General features: G+C 47.5%; 1 long non-coding RNA gene across 1 annotated transcript; it reads left to right on the top strand.

The window, feature by feature from the left end:
• The first annotated feature begins 315 nt into the window (after positions 1-315).
• Positions 316-1,707, top strand: LOC126999593 (uncharacterized). Its single transcript, XR_007753453.1, has 2 exons — positions 316-989; positions 1,259-1,707. It is a non-coding gene; the product is annotated as an uncharacterized LOC126999593 (long non-coding RNA).
• The last annotated feature ends 11,995 nt before the right edge of the window (positions 1,708-13,702 follow it).

The following is a 13,702-nucleotide window of genomic DNA, read 5'->3' on the forward strand; positions in this document are numbered from 1 at the left end:
CCAAGGTTTATCCCGTCCCCGTTCAACTTCAGCCATCTTTCAGACAAGAAGTCGAGACTCTCTTCCAGCAAGGAATCATCCAACGCTCGTCCTCTCCTCACTGTTCTCCTGTTGTGATGGTAAGGAAACCAGACAATTCCTACAGAATGGCTATTGACTATCGCCAATTAAATTCCATCACAGTTTTTCATGCTGATCCCACCTGCGACATTACCGAAGATTTGCATAAATTCTCAAGATCCAAGTATTTCAGCGATCTGTGCAAGGCGTATTACCAGGTACCTCTCACAGACAACGCCAAAGATCTCACAGCTTTTCCAACCCACCTAGGATTGATTGAGTTTCGCCGCATGCCCTTCGGTCTCTCTACTGCCTGTGCTACCTACGTACGCCTCATGCGCATTGTGCTTGGTGGGATCTCTAACGTCTCCTTCTACTTCGATAATATTTTTGTTTATTCAAAGGACTGGTCCACGCATCTAGACGCTCTTCAAGGAGTCTTGGAACGGTTGAGGGAACATCATCTCACCGTCAAGCCATCCAAGTGTCGTTTCGGAGTCCCCTCCATTCGTTACCTTGGATTCATCGTCGACGGGACGTATCTTCAACCTCAGCATGACAAGACCGATGCCATCACCATCATGCTTCCACCTACCACCAAGAAACTTCTCAAAGCCTTCCTTGGGCTTGTCATTTTACCTCATGTTTATCCCGCAGGCAGCTGAATACACCGGCCCTTTGTCAGATTTGCTCAAGAAGAATGTTCCCGAACCGTTGGCTTGGAGTGAAGACTTGTTGGTGCGGTTCAAACACCTCAAGGATAAGTTGGTCTCGCCACCAGTGCTTCGTCTGCCGAACCCGGATCTGATGTTCGTTCTGAGGACCGATTCCTCCAGCCGCGGGATTGGAGCAGTCCTTCTGCAGTACTACAGCGACTGTCCACATCCCGTCGCCTATGCCAGTCGGAAGTTACTCGACCGTGAAACAAGGTACTCCACGATTGAACGAGAGTGCCTTGCAGTCATCTTCGCCATCAACAGGTTTGACTCTACCTACGCGGTAAGGAGCTTATTTTAGAGGTAGATCACAAGCCTCTTGTGTACCTGTCAACATTCAAAGGAAAGAATGATAGACTGCTTCGTTGGGCTTTGTCTCTTCAAGCCTACAAGTTCAGAGTCGTTCATGTGGCAGGCAAAGATAATTTGGGTGCTGACCTACTGAGCAGGTCTTGTTAACTTTTGGTGTAATCTACTTCCAGCAGATTCTTGTTTGGGGGGCCGTGTGAGGGGTAACTACGCCCTGCCGGCCTTGTTAAGTCTGCCGGCCTCGTTCCGCCCTGGCTCCTCCTACTTCCGAGCCGACGTCATAGCCCGGGTGGCGGGCTAAGGCAGACACCAGCTCACCACCACAGAGTGCACACCTCGCCTTCTCAACCTCACGCTGGTTCTTCGTCTCACTGGGAAAGCTGCGTGTCTGGGCTCCTTGCTGCTTCTCCCCTGGCTGCACCGCCCGACCAAGTCACCACTGCTGTCTCCCACTGCACTCCAGCCTATGGACTTCACTTCCCTGGCCTTTAGCTGAGAGGATTACAACCGGTGCACCCAACCCCGGTGACTCAGCAGGCCAACCCCTTTTGCACACTACAGTGGTTTGATTACTTTGTGGTCAATTTGTTGTCTTTGTTTGTGTTAATACACTCACCCTTATTTTGTGCTGTTTTCCTCTCCAAAGGGCTATTAGGGCATTCCTGGCTATTACATCTTAATATTGAGGGCGAGAGATCGTGGCCTCCCGTTTTCCCTCACAAAAACCTACCGGGGCTACAGTCCGAGATGAAAAAAAAGTGCTATTTATTGAAGTACCAAGGCCATGAACACATCCGCATCCGCATCCGTGAGGATGTCATAATATGATATCCGCATCCGCAGTTTGGTAGAAACTGCTTTGAAACTTGTTCGCCCGTTTTATTTGCTTGTAGTTCGTCCGGAAGGGTGTGGGTTCCGGTTGATGACGGCTGATGAAAGTCATCATTTGCTGATCATAGTGTCAGTTCATCACAGCTTCCAACGGCCAAAAGCACGACGTGTTGTTAGACATCCTGTTGTGCGACACCGACCGGGTGTCGCCACACGTACAGTCATACATTCACATGTACATTATAATATACACATTACATCGTTCGGTTCCCTAAGAGTCGCGACCTCGCGACTCACCCGACCTTTAAAAGCAGTGTACCTACCCATGTTACAGTCGCACAATGTGTACTAGTTAAACGAGGTCCTGTTATGGTCGCATTAGAAAAATATGTACAAGTCAGAGCCCGCCTAACGATACAGCATCGGGAAATGCCAATGATAATAAAAATAATCATGGAAGTAACAAGAAATGGGCAAAGCACATACAGGGCGAGGGAAACAGGGCTAGAGTCGTGGACATGGAAGCTCAGTACTATTCCGAGAAAACAAAATAATAGCTCGAAAAATTATTTACATGATACATCCTAGTAAAATTAAATTGACTAAACTGTCATTAGGATACATGGTAATGGAGCTATTTGGAATAGTAAAAAGAAAAAGGAACAATCCTTGAAGAAGATCTGCTACACACTGAACCTTCGAGTCACACCTGGACACAAAACTGTCGCAGAGAAACACTCATCCGTTGCGTGACAATTAATTGCCTGTGTCGTTACCCTCGGCACGCCTTCGAGACGGGTGGGGTTTACAACAATAGATAAGGTTGTGTGAAAATAGGTAATGTTATCCGTAGAGTCTCCTAATAGTTACAATGTGATAACAAGGACAAGTCTGGAGAACCTTAGAAGCATCGGCAGGCAGCACCACTAACTCCTAATACTCCGTTTTACAGGTCTACAGTACTATAAAAGAAAATCCTGTCACCAAGTTGTGAAATCACTGTTGTAACAAATCTCACTGAAGTATATAATTCCAGCATAATTGATTAAAGTAATTCCAGCATTAATAAACATCAAATTAAAAAGACAAATTTCCACCTATCCCTCGATCGTAAAGAACTTGGATGACTGACATCTGTGACGCCAAAAATAATTCCCATAACGGGTAACAGTGGTATGTCAAGCAAAGGGTAAGTAAGACTTGTCTGCTTACTTCCAAAGCTTACAGATATTCACATGCTGGATACAATAAAAGTTAGGGACAGCATCTGCTCAAGTTAAGTTAAATCTGTCATTGTAGAGAAAAAGTATGTTTCAAGCAGAAGCACATGAGGTTCAAGGTTAAATTGTACCTATCCCTATGTTAGTCTATACCCTCGGTTATTACGGCTCCAATTAAATTAAGAAGACTGACTGCCTTGCATCAACTCAGCAATAAAAGAAAATAGTGGGTTAGACTGAAAAGTATTACTCAAGCACTCCCCTTCTCGCATGAAAAAGATGCAGGCAAAAGCTTAGGAACCAAACGTAAATTAGTAAATGCGAGGATGCAGGTTATAGTCGTGTGGTGGAAAGATACACAAAGCAGCGTCCGGCTGAACCTCAAGCCGGCGCTAGTCTTTGGAGACGATCACTATGCACATTCTGTGTATTAAAAAAAATAGATCGTAAAGCTCAAATTTCCAACCACATATTTATCTGACTATTTCTGCCTAAACCACGGGTAAAAGAACACACCAAGGATTTTTTTTTATTACCGCTGGTGACACCCAAAAAAGGTTTAGGTCAGAGGGTCGAAGGCCCCTCTCAGCGACGAACGTGTCGACGGCAAAAGAAGCTTCAAAAAGGACCCAAAATTACTTTTAAGGGCCATAAAAGTTGGCTGATAAAACCGTGTAGGTTGCCAGTGCGGCTGTAGTCAAGGGATACTGCACTCCTTCGAAGAGGAACTTTAAGGACAATCATGTACACAAGGAACTCTAGTAATAATCCAGCATTAGCTACAGAAATGGTTTCTCCATCTGTCCAGTTTCCTTGTTTAAAACACGAGATCAAATCAGTAGATAGCCTATAGGCGTCCACTGGCCTGTTAAAAAGGCCATTCGTTTGCACAGTGTCCACAGCAAAATTTATACCCTTTACGAGGCTGTGTTGCCCATCTTCCCCAAATGTTTCAAGAAAAAGTGACCGAAACGCATGATAATCCTTCCGTCCTGTGAACGCGCTCCTGTTTATAAGGGCCGTGCCCCCGTTCCCGGGATTGACCTTCGAGCAGCTGAGAGATATTTTATCTCCCGGATTTGACACGAATGAAATGTCCATGACAATCTCACTTTGAAACGAGAAGTCCCTGGCCGAACAGTCTGCCTCCCTTGCTACCCTGCGAAAGGCCTAACTGCTGTTGCTGTTAGCGGGTGATTAGGGGCAGAAGCCATTGTGGGATTAGTAAGGTAAGTAAATACCTCTTGGTTGCACATGCAGCGTAGGAGGAGCAAGCACCCTTTGAAGACTGCTACACTCCTTACATGAGAACAGTTACCGTTATCCTTGACGGCACTGTTCTTTGTCTCTACCCACCCCTCATAGTCCTCGGGTCAGGTTTCTCTGCCATTAAAAAGAGTTACTATTAAAATGAGGAGTAAAATGGTAAAAGAAAAATAATATTGCTGCAAAAATAAGTAAAGTAATAATCATTCACCGCTAAGTATGTGCTCACTCCTCCCCGATGCCTTTAAAATGTATAATAAAAGAGGAAAAAGGATAATGAGTGAGGCTTAGCAAGACAAAACTTCACTGTGCAATAAAACACACAAAAGAAAGGAGAAAAAAAAAAGAATGATTATACATGATATGCGTAACAATGTTACTCAAGAAAAATATTAAACAAAAACACGCCAGAAAAATCAACAGCTGAAAAATCTAATAGATTAGATACGGCCCCACACGCCTAAACACGTGAACATAATACTAGTAATGCACCTGAAATAATGTTGCAAGTGGTGGAATTACTGAAACCGTATCAATGAGTGTCAGCTATAATGTGTTAAAAACCTCGAAGACAGCAACTCCATACCACACTACTCAGCACGCTCGCGTCCTTCGCCTCGCCGGTGGCAAGGGCAGGGCTGCAGGGGTGGCAGGGTCTGCCGTCCCCCGTCTGGTAGCGGGGAGGGTTTGGCTCGGGCAGACAACATACGCCCACCAGTCACCCTCAAAGGTCCGAGTTGCCTGGCGAAGATAAGTGCGCACCTACGACGAGTTGTGTCGTAGGAAGAAACAAGTGCCGAGACACCTCCAAGGAAACTTGGTTGTGTGGAGGTGCGAGGCGGGGCGCTCGGGCTGTGTGGAGGTGCGGGGCGGGGCGGGGTGTGCTCTCGGGTGCGGCTGTGTGCTGACTCGACTCACTGGGGCAGGAAAAGCCGCGCGCTGAGGCCAGCGTTTGCTTGCTGTGTCCGATACCGTTCACTGCCCACACACACTGTCACTGAAGTTACGTTTGAGAGAGAGATATAACAATTCGGAGTAGTTCGTAATCACTCTATCCACCGCTTTTGTTAGCCTTTTTGTTAGCTGTTTTTAACGTGGTTTGTGTTAAGTGTTATTTTTAATGTTTAATAAGTTTAAAGCGCGAACTGTTATCTCACGTCAGGTCCGGTGTACCGTTGCCTGCGTTCTCCAGTTGATTGAAGTGGTTGAGACAACACAATAGCCTTTTATAGTCTGGCAAATCTTAAGTGGCGGCTCTGACGTAGACAGCCCGCTAGACAATGGTGCTGTCTCCAACTAACCTCGCGTACCGTGCCTCTCACACCCTTCACTCTCTCTCCCCGTGTCTCTCTCTTTCTCTCTCACTCTAGTATAAAAACAAATATGTTTTTTTAAGATTGATTCTCTATCTGTGAGTGAATACAAAGAAATTTGTACAACACTTGGCAGCGTTGCCACCGCGGCGTTGTCAGCTCTAGTCTGAGTCATGCTCCTCTCAGCCCAACACACCGCAGTTGCCAGTTGCTCTGCCTGCTTTAATTATCGCATTTCTGCCATTTTTTAGTGTGTGTCTGCCATCTGCCATACAATGTCACCCATATGGCATAATTATGATAAAATATGGAGACTGTACCTATATAATATGAAATGCCAGGACCGTCAAGCAAATTCTGATGTGAGTCATATGCAGGTGAATGGTGAGGTTTCGCTGGGGATGGCCAGGGAGTGGGGAAGGAGTGGTCGCTAAGAACATTATAATATTATACTTTGACTTTATTTCCACACCACCCAGGGGGTAAAGAGTCTTGGTGCGATTTTTTAAATAGGTTTATTATTATTATTATTATTATTATTATTATTATTATTATTATTATTATTATTATGCATTGTCGTGTACCATACTCCCCGAATGAGAGTACACCCCCACTTTTCTCTCTCTCTCGCGCACACACACACACACACACACACACACACACACACACACACACACACACACAGAGAGAGAGAGAGAGAGAGAGAGAGAGAGAGAGAGAGAGAGAGAGAGAGAGAGAGAGAGGCACGGTGTGCGAGGTCAGTTGGAGACGTGGCAACAGGGTCTAGCGGGCTGTCTACGTCAGAGCCGCCACTTAAGATTTGCCGGACTATATATAGTTAAGTGATGTGTGGCCGAGCGGTAGCCGTTATAAGTTCACTTTAGTTCACTTTAGTTCTCTCTCTCACAGGGCAATACCAAGACAAAATGTAATTTTAACTATATTAACAGTTGTACTACATAAGGTTTACAGTTTACGTGAGCGAGTCGCACGAAATCAGAGACAGCCACACCACAGGGCGCGGGGCGGCAGAGCACCGCTCGCCTGCCCGTCTTCTCCCGCTGCTCCGCGTTGTTCGCCCGTTTTATTTGCTTGTAGTTCGTCATGAAGGGTGTGGGTTCCGGTTGATGACGGCTGATGAAAGTCATCAATTGCTGATCCTAGTGTCAGTTCATCACAGCTTCCCACGGCCAAAAGCACGACGTGTTGTTATGTTATAGTAGGATATCAATGTATTATTATTATTTAATATCACCACGAATTAGGCATACAATTGTCAATGGAAAAACCCACGACAGATAGATCACGCCACCTTATAGGAATGTCGTCCGTCAGTGTTTACCGTCTCAGTTTTGTATACTTCGCACTCCGATGGTGCGTGGAGGTCACCTTGACATACGTGACCGATTGTAACAATTATTTTCCAACCTGTAACTCGCCACTCCTTCACGAGAGTCCGACTGACACACAACGACAGTCGCTCTCGCTCCGTCGCTTCTTGTACATAAAGGCTACGAATATAATTCGCCTTAAGGAACCTGAAGTCTTAATCAACACCCTTTAAACGCCCCCCGACAAGCCCGTTACATTTGGTGGCAGCGGTCACCCCGCGCCTGTGCCTTCGCTACCTCGTTCTCCTCCAAGCCACGAGAACTCACCAACAAACTCCGGGGACAGGCGTACAAGGGAAGAAGGAGTCAACGCACCTGCCGTCCGCGGCAACGCACCAGCCGTCCGCGGCATCTCACAAGGCGCCCGCTACGTGCATCTCACAAGGCGCCAGCTACAAGCATTTCACAAGTCGCCACCTACGTGCAACTCACAAGGCGCCATCTACAAGCCTCGAGCACACCAGCTACAAGCATCTCACAAGTCGCCACCTACGTGTAACTCACAAGGCGCCATCTACAAGCCTCGAGCACACCAGCTACAAGCAACTCTACAGGCGTCCAGCCTACAAGCCTCGAGCACACCAGCTATAAGCAACTCTACAGACGTCAAGCCTACAAGCCCCGAGCACCCACAGGCCTACGCAGCCGAAAGCGAGGGCCACAATCTACAAGCCGCTCCCCCGCTTCAAGCCAGCACTGCTACGAACCCTGCAAGCCACTCCACGATCCCAGCCGCCGCAACCGCGGCCGCTCCAATTGCTGGGTCAGCAGTTTTTCAACCACCATTGCGAGTCCTCCGATGTCGGCCCATCCCTCACCTCTCACCGCCGCTGTGGCCGCGGCCGAGGTTTCCTGACGCGCCTACAGCGCCTGCACGTCACCCAGGGCATCACAGGCCGTCGCCCTCTCCACGACATCAGCTGATTAATCTTGGTATTTGTGGATATTCCCTTCTTGTCCAAATATGCCGACTCGGCTTATTTTCATTATTGTCCGTGCAGGGGCACGATTTTTTTATTTCTGTGTTCCTAACACTGTTAATCAGTCATAATTGTGAGAGTAACGTTCATTCGCATACGATATTGATTCTTTCTTATTGTTTGCTAGCGAGTCTATTGAGTATAGTGTGAGTTCCCTGATCAAAGTTAATCACCGCTCGAGAGAAAACGTGAGCTTCAAGGGTATACTCACTTACCATACCACTTTGTTTATATAGTTATTCTTTCAATATCCCCATCTCATTAGGGCATTCCATTATAACCTTAACTTCTATTACGTCTAAACAGGCACCTTGCTAGCCATTCTTTCTTGCCTTTTTTTAGGGTTTTCAACGCAAACTATTCATTCATACACGTTCCGTTTGTTGGTTCATATTTACAGCTATCAACATATGCTCCTATTTTGTGAATGATTTACGCCTTAGTATGAACAAAGACACTCTCGCTAAACTAGGCGACACCTTTAAACAGTTTGCTCGTCCTTCAAGTGAGGAGGAATTGGAGCAAGGTGCAAACACCGGTGATTTATATGTGGTGAATTTGCGATCGGGGGCTACGTACTCTTCCCTCCCAAGGGATAGCGCCCCTTCACCTTCGGGTTCGTCTGATTACTTAACCCCCACTCGGCCGATCACAATGCCTGTCGATCCACCTCCCCCCCCTCCTCCCGGGGCCCCACACCACTTCCCCCCGCCCCCGATTCGGGTCATTCCAACTCACGCCAGTATTCGACAATTCTCGGGAGGCGAGACCGACTTTTCGGCGCGACAGTTTTTAGATTTGTGTGAATCTGCCATCGTAAATTCCTCTATTACGGAAGATCATGATAAAATCGCTTTCATTCGGTCACGGTTACTTCCAGGCTTTCGGGCACTGAATTTGATGCAGTCCTCAGCGTTCGCTTCGGGGGACATTGGTGTAAACTATGAGGTTTTTAAAAGGAATTTCATAAAAATCTTCGGGGGCGGGAGTAAACCAAGCATCGTTAGACAGATGGCACACACGGTTGAGTCCCTCCAAAAAAATTCCTCAACAAAGCCGATTTGGGACGCCATGATTGAGGCAAATCAGCTGGCGGTTGACTGTGTCAAGAGCCTAGAAGACGCGCTCTGGTTTCCAGGGGGTTGTATGCAAAAGCACCAGGTGAAGACAGCTTTCGAGTTGTTTTTTTACTTATTTCATATTTCAGAGAAGAACCGCCGTTCTGCCCTCCCTTTGGCCTTCAAACCGAGCGGGAAGTTGGTTGACTTCGTCTCAGAGTTAGAAGTCAAGGTTCAGGAACACCCTCCCCATCAACCCCTCGCAACGGCAGCAGCATTGCAAGCACAAAGTAAGGCATCTCTCACATGTAGTTTTTGCAAGCAATCAGGACATTCGGAACTTTCTTGTTTCGCGAAACGTAGGGAATCAACACATTCAAGACGGGGCTCAGATAGGAGGTCAGGAGGTTACAGGGGCGGGCATCATTCATTACACAGGAACCCTAGGCCAAACCATCAGCGGAAGGCTGCCTTTTGCCATATCCACGGGAATTGTTTTCATGATTCAGACAGTTCTTCTGCAATACAAAAGGCCAAGGAGGAACAGAAGTACAAGTCCTCAGCGGACAGTAAACCACACTCCTCTTCTCAGAATAAAAAGACATGACTTCGTGACAGCCCCGAGGCGTATATCCAAGTGTCCCTTAAGGAAAATACTAATTGGGAGCAACTTGACTCCGTCATTGCCGCCTTGGGACGGACAAGCATAATTGCCCTCCCTTGCAAGGTGGGCAAGATTTCCCTCACCTTAGCGGTTGACACAGGTGCCACAGTCAATGTCATCTCCTACTCCGCTTACAGGTCTCTGACACGACAGGCGAGTGGGGAAATTTGGCCGCTCCAAGAGAACGACCTGAATGTGGTAGGCGTGACGGGCACCACTTTGGGAATCCTTGGGCGAGTACCACTAACAGTCAGCTTACATGAAAAAGTATGTCCCTTTCGAGATTTCTTTTATGTCTCTAGCAGGTTTGCTTTACCTGTGGATGGGATCTTAGGATTAACCGCCATGAAAGACCTGCACATCGCCATAAACCCTGTAAGCAACGCGATCGTGTATCAAGGCCGACGCATACAGGGGATGGTAAATCCATCGCCTCTGTCACCTGTCATCCCACCCTCAGAGGGGGAAAATGACCAACCCACCACACACTCAGGGACTGCCACCGCCCAAGTGTCACCTCTTACGGTCAAACCACACGAAAACATTGCAGACTTGTGGCGGACAGTAACGGCAGTCGTAGAAGGTCCTCATATAGTTCCGGATCGTGCTGCAAAACTTGTTAAAATCCGTTTGCCTAACGCCCCTCCGACGGGCAGTGATGTGTGTATCGACGGAGTTCTCACATACACCGCGTGACGGTGGAGGTAACTCTTGCGACAGTCAAGGAGGGAGGTTTTGCAGAGGCATTGGTAATAAACACGTCTGGATCCCCTGTATCCTTAAAACACGGTGTTCGATTATGCCAGTGTCTAGTGTATGGGAGAAATGTCGCCCCGGAACCTGCTGAATACCCTTCAGCCCAAGTCTCAGGCATAACCTCGGCGTGTCAGGCTTCTCCCGAACAAGACACAGCTAATTTAGAGGCATTCCTAAAAGTTGCACACTATTCCGAAATTAAGCCAACCTTAGTCCAGCTTCTGGAACATTATCGGGGGGCGCTTGCTCTACCAGGCGAGCCGCTTGGAGTTACGCAGTGTGCTGAACACCACATTAAGTTAAAACCCAATACAAATCCTGTATATATCAATGCGTACAAGCTCCCCCACAGTCAGAGGGAGGTGGTGCAACAACTTATCTCTGAAATGTTAGAACAAGGTGTCATCAAAGAATCGAATTCCCCGTGGAATTCACCCTTGTTCCTGGTTCCAAAGAAAGACGGTTCTTATCGTCCTGTGATTGATTTCCGGCGTGTGAACACCGCGACCGTGGATGATCATTTTCCGCTTCCCGTTCTTCGAGATCTTCTGATGTGTCTCGGTAGAGGAAATAAAGTCTTTACGAGTCTTGATCTGGTCAGTGGCTACTGGCAACTGCCCATGGCCCCCGAGTCACGTGAAATAACGGCTTTCAGCACGCCTCATGGCCACTATGAGTGGACGAGGATGCCGTTCGGGCTCAAAGGAGCTCCCTTGACCTTCCAAAGGACAATGTACAGTATTTTTTGGTGACTTGCTGGGCAACTCTGTCTATGTGTATTTAGACGACATCATCATAGCAAGTAAAGACGTGCATGCACACATGGAAACACTAAAAGCAGTCCTACACAGACTTCAAGAGGTCGGATTAAAGCTCAAAATCACCAAATGTGAAATTTTAAAGCCTCGGATCAAGTTCTTGGGGCATGTCGTGGACGAATTCGGCATCCACACAGTGGACGACAAAATAAAGGCTATTGCCGAGTTCCCTCAGCCAACGTCTGCGGACAAGGTACGGTCTTTCTTGGGTGTCGCAGGTTATTACAGGCCTTTCATTAAGGACTTCGCAGCACGCGCGAGTCTCCTAACCCATCTTTTTAAAGAAAGACGTACCATTTCAGTGGCTCCCAGCTCAACAAACGAGTTTTGAGGATTTAAAGAAAGCGCTTACACAGGCTCCGGTCCTTGTCTTTCCGGATTTCAAGGACCCCTTTCAGCTTTGTACCGACGCTTCGGCTAGTGGAGTAGGAGCCGCGCTGATGCAAACAGATAAGTCCGGCAAAAAGCATGTGATAGCGTTCGCCAGTCGAGTGCTTACAGCTCCGGAAAAGAACTATTCTGTTACCCACCTAGAAGCTCTTGCCATTGTGTGGGCTCTGAAGCATTTTCGTGACATAGTGATGGGGTATAAAATTGTGGTGTATACGGACCACGCGGCCATAACTGATCTTTTCAAGGGAAAAAACCTACACGGTCGTCTGGCAAGATGGTTCTTAACGATCCAAGCATATAATCCGGAGATAAAATACATCACCGGGAAAACAAATGTGGTCGCAGATGTCTTATCTCGGAATATTCCGATAGGCGCGATTACCACCCCAGAGGTCATCCACAACTTCACTTCACCTGAGCTACACACTGCTCAGCGAGACCACCCTGTGTGGAAGAGGTTAATTTACGCCCTCGAGTCGGGAGACGAATCAAACCTTCCTGAATTGCCAGTTCCCTTTTCACAATTCTTCCTATCAGAGGACAACCTCCTTTGTAGGTCATGGCCAACCAAACCGGTACCTATAGACCAACTGGTCATCCCAGACATATACGTCCCCGTGACGCTTAAGCTGGTCCATAACACACCCATTGCGGGTCACCCAGGAAGAGACAAGACACTATCTGTCACCAGACGAAAATTCTACTGGCCCACATTACGGGTTGATGTAGAAAAACATGTCGCATATTGCGTCGTTTGTGCTAAGCACAAGGGGTCCGTCAAAGGGCCAGCACCTATGTTGCAATACCCAGTACCAGAGGCGCCATGGGATGTTGTTAATATAGACTTATTACAGCTCCCCAGAGCCAACATGGCTCGCGCTACTTATTGGTGTGCGTCGACCAGTTCTCTAGGTTTCTAGTTCTAGCGCCTCTCAAGGACAGGACAGCCACACGCGTGGCCCATGCCCTCGTGACTCACGTGTTGTGTCCACATTCGTCTCCTCGAATTCTCTTGAGTGACAATGGCACCGAGTTTAGGAACTCAGTATTGAGCGAAATATGCGCTCAGTTTAACATCACGCAATCCTTCATCACCGCTTACCACCCGGCTGCTAATGGGTTGGCGGAGAGGGCTAATAGGAAAATCTTACAGGTCCTCAGGCCTATCGTGAACGATCTCCACGATAACTGGGAGGATTGGCTATCGCATATAGCCGCTTCCATAAATACGTCGGTAAACGACTCTACGGGGAAGTCTCCCTACTACATCTTGTATGGGGTGGAGAAACGTCTTCCGTACGACTTCCTAACAACCCCACAGCAACCTCTCTACAACATTGATAGGTACGCACAACAGCAGATGCATATGTTTTCCAAGATACACTCAGAAGTTAGGTGTACGTTAAAAGCTACGAAGGTTGAAATGATGTCAAAACAACACAAACAGGCCGTCCCGGTGAATTTCAAAGAGGGTGACACAGTCATGATTAGGCAAGCGGAAAGGAGTTCGAAACTGGGGGCTAAATTTGTGGGTCCTTACCGAGTTGTTCGGAATGTCAGGGGAAATCGGTTCGAGGTTCTCGAGTCGAATAGTGGAGTCAGTCTAGAAGTTCACAGTGACCGTCTGAAAGTAATTCCCTCACCTTTGGACCTTGATATTGGTACTTCCCCCTCAGAGTCAAATGTTCAACAAGATAATCCCAACACCCATAGCTATACCTTGAGACCACGGGTTTAAATACTTCATTCCCACCACTTTCAGATCATGATGTTGCGTTTTCCGACCATCTTGTTGTCCCTCGGCTCCCTGCTTGCAACAACACCCATCCACCTGAAGCCTGGTGCCCTCACGGCACACATAGGAGAGGTCTTCCTCATAGAAGATGTGCTCCTCGTAAAATATCCATATACTTCCTTGACCAACACC

This window comes from Eriocheir sinensis, chromosome 16, assembly GCF_024679095.1.
Source record: "Eriocheir sinensis breed Jianghai 21 chromosome 16, ASM2467909v1, whole genome shotgun sequence".
Classification (NCBI taxonomy): Eukaryota; Metazoa; Arthropoda; class Malacostraca; order Decapoda; family Varunidae; genus Eriocheir; species Eriocheir sinensis.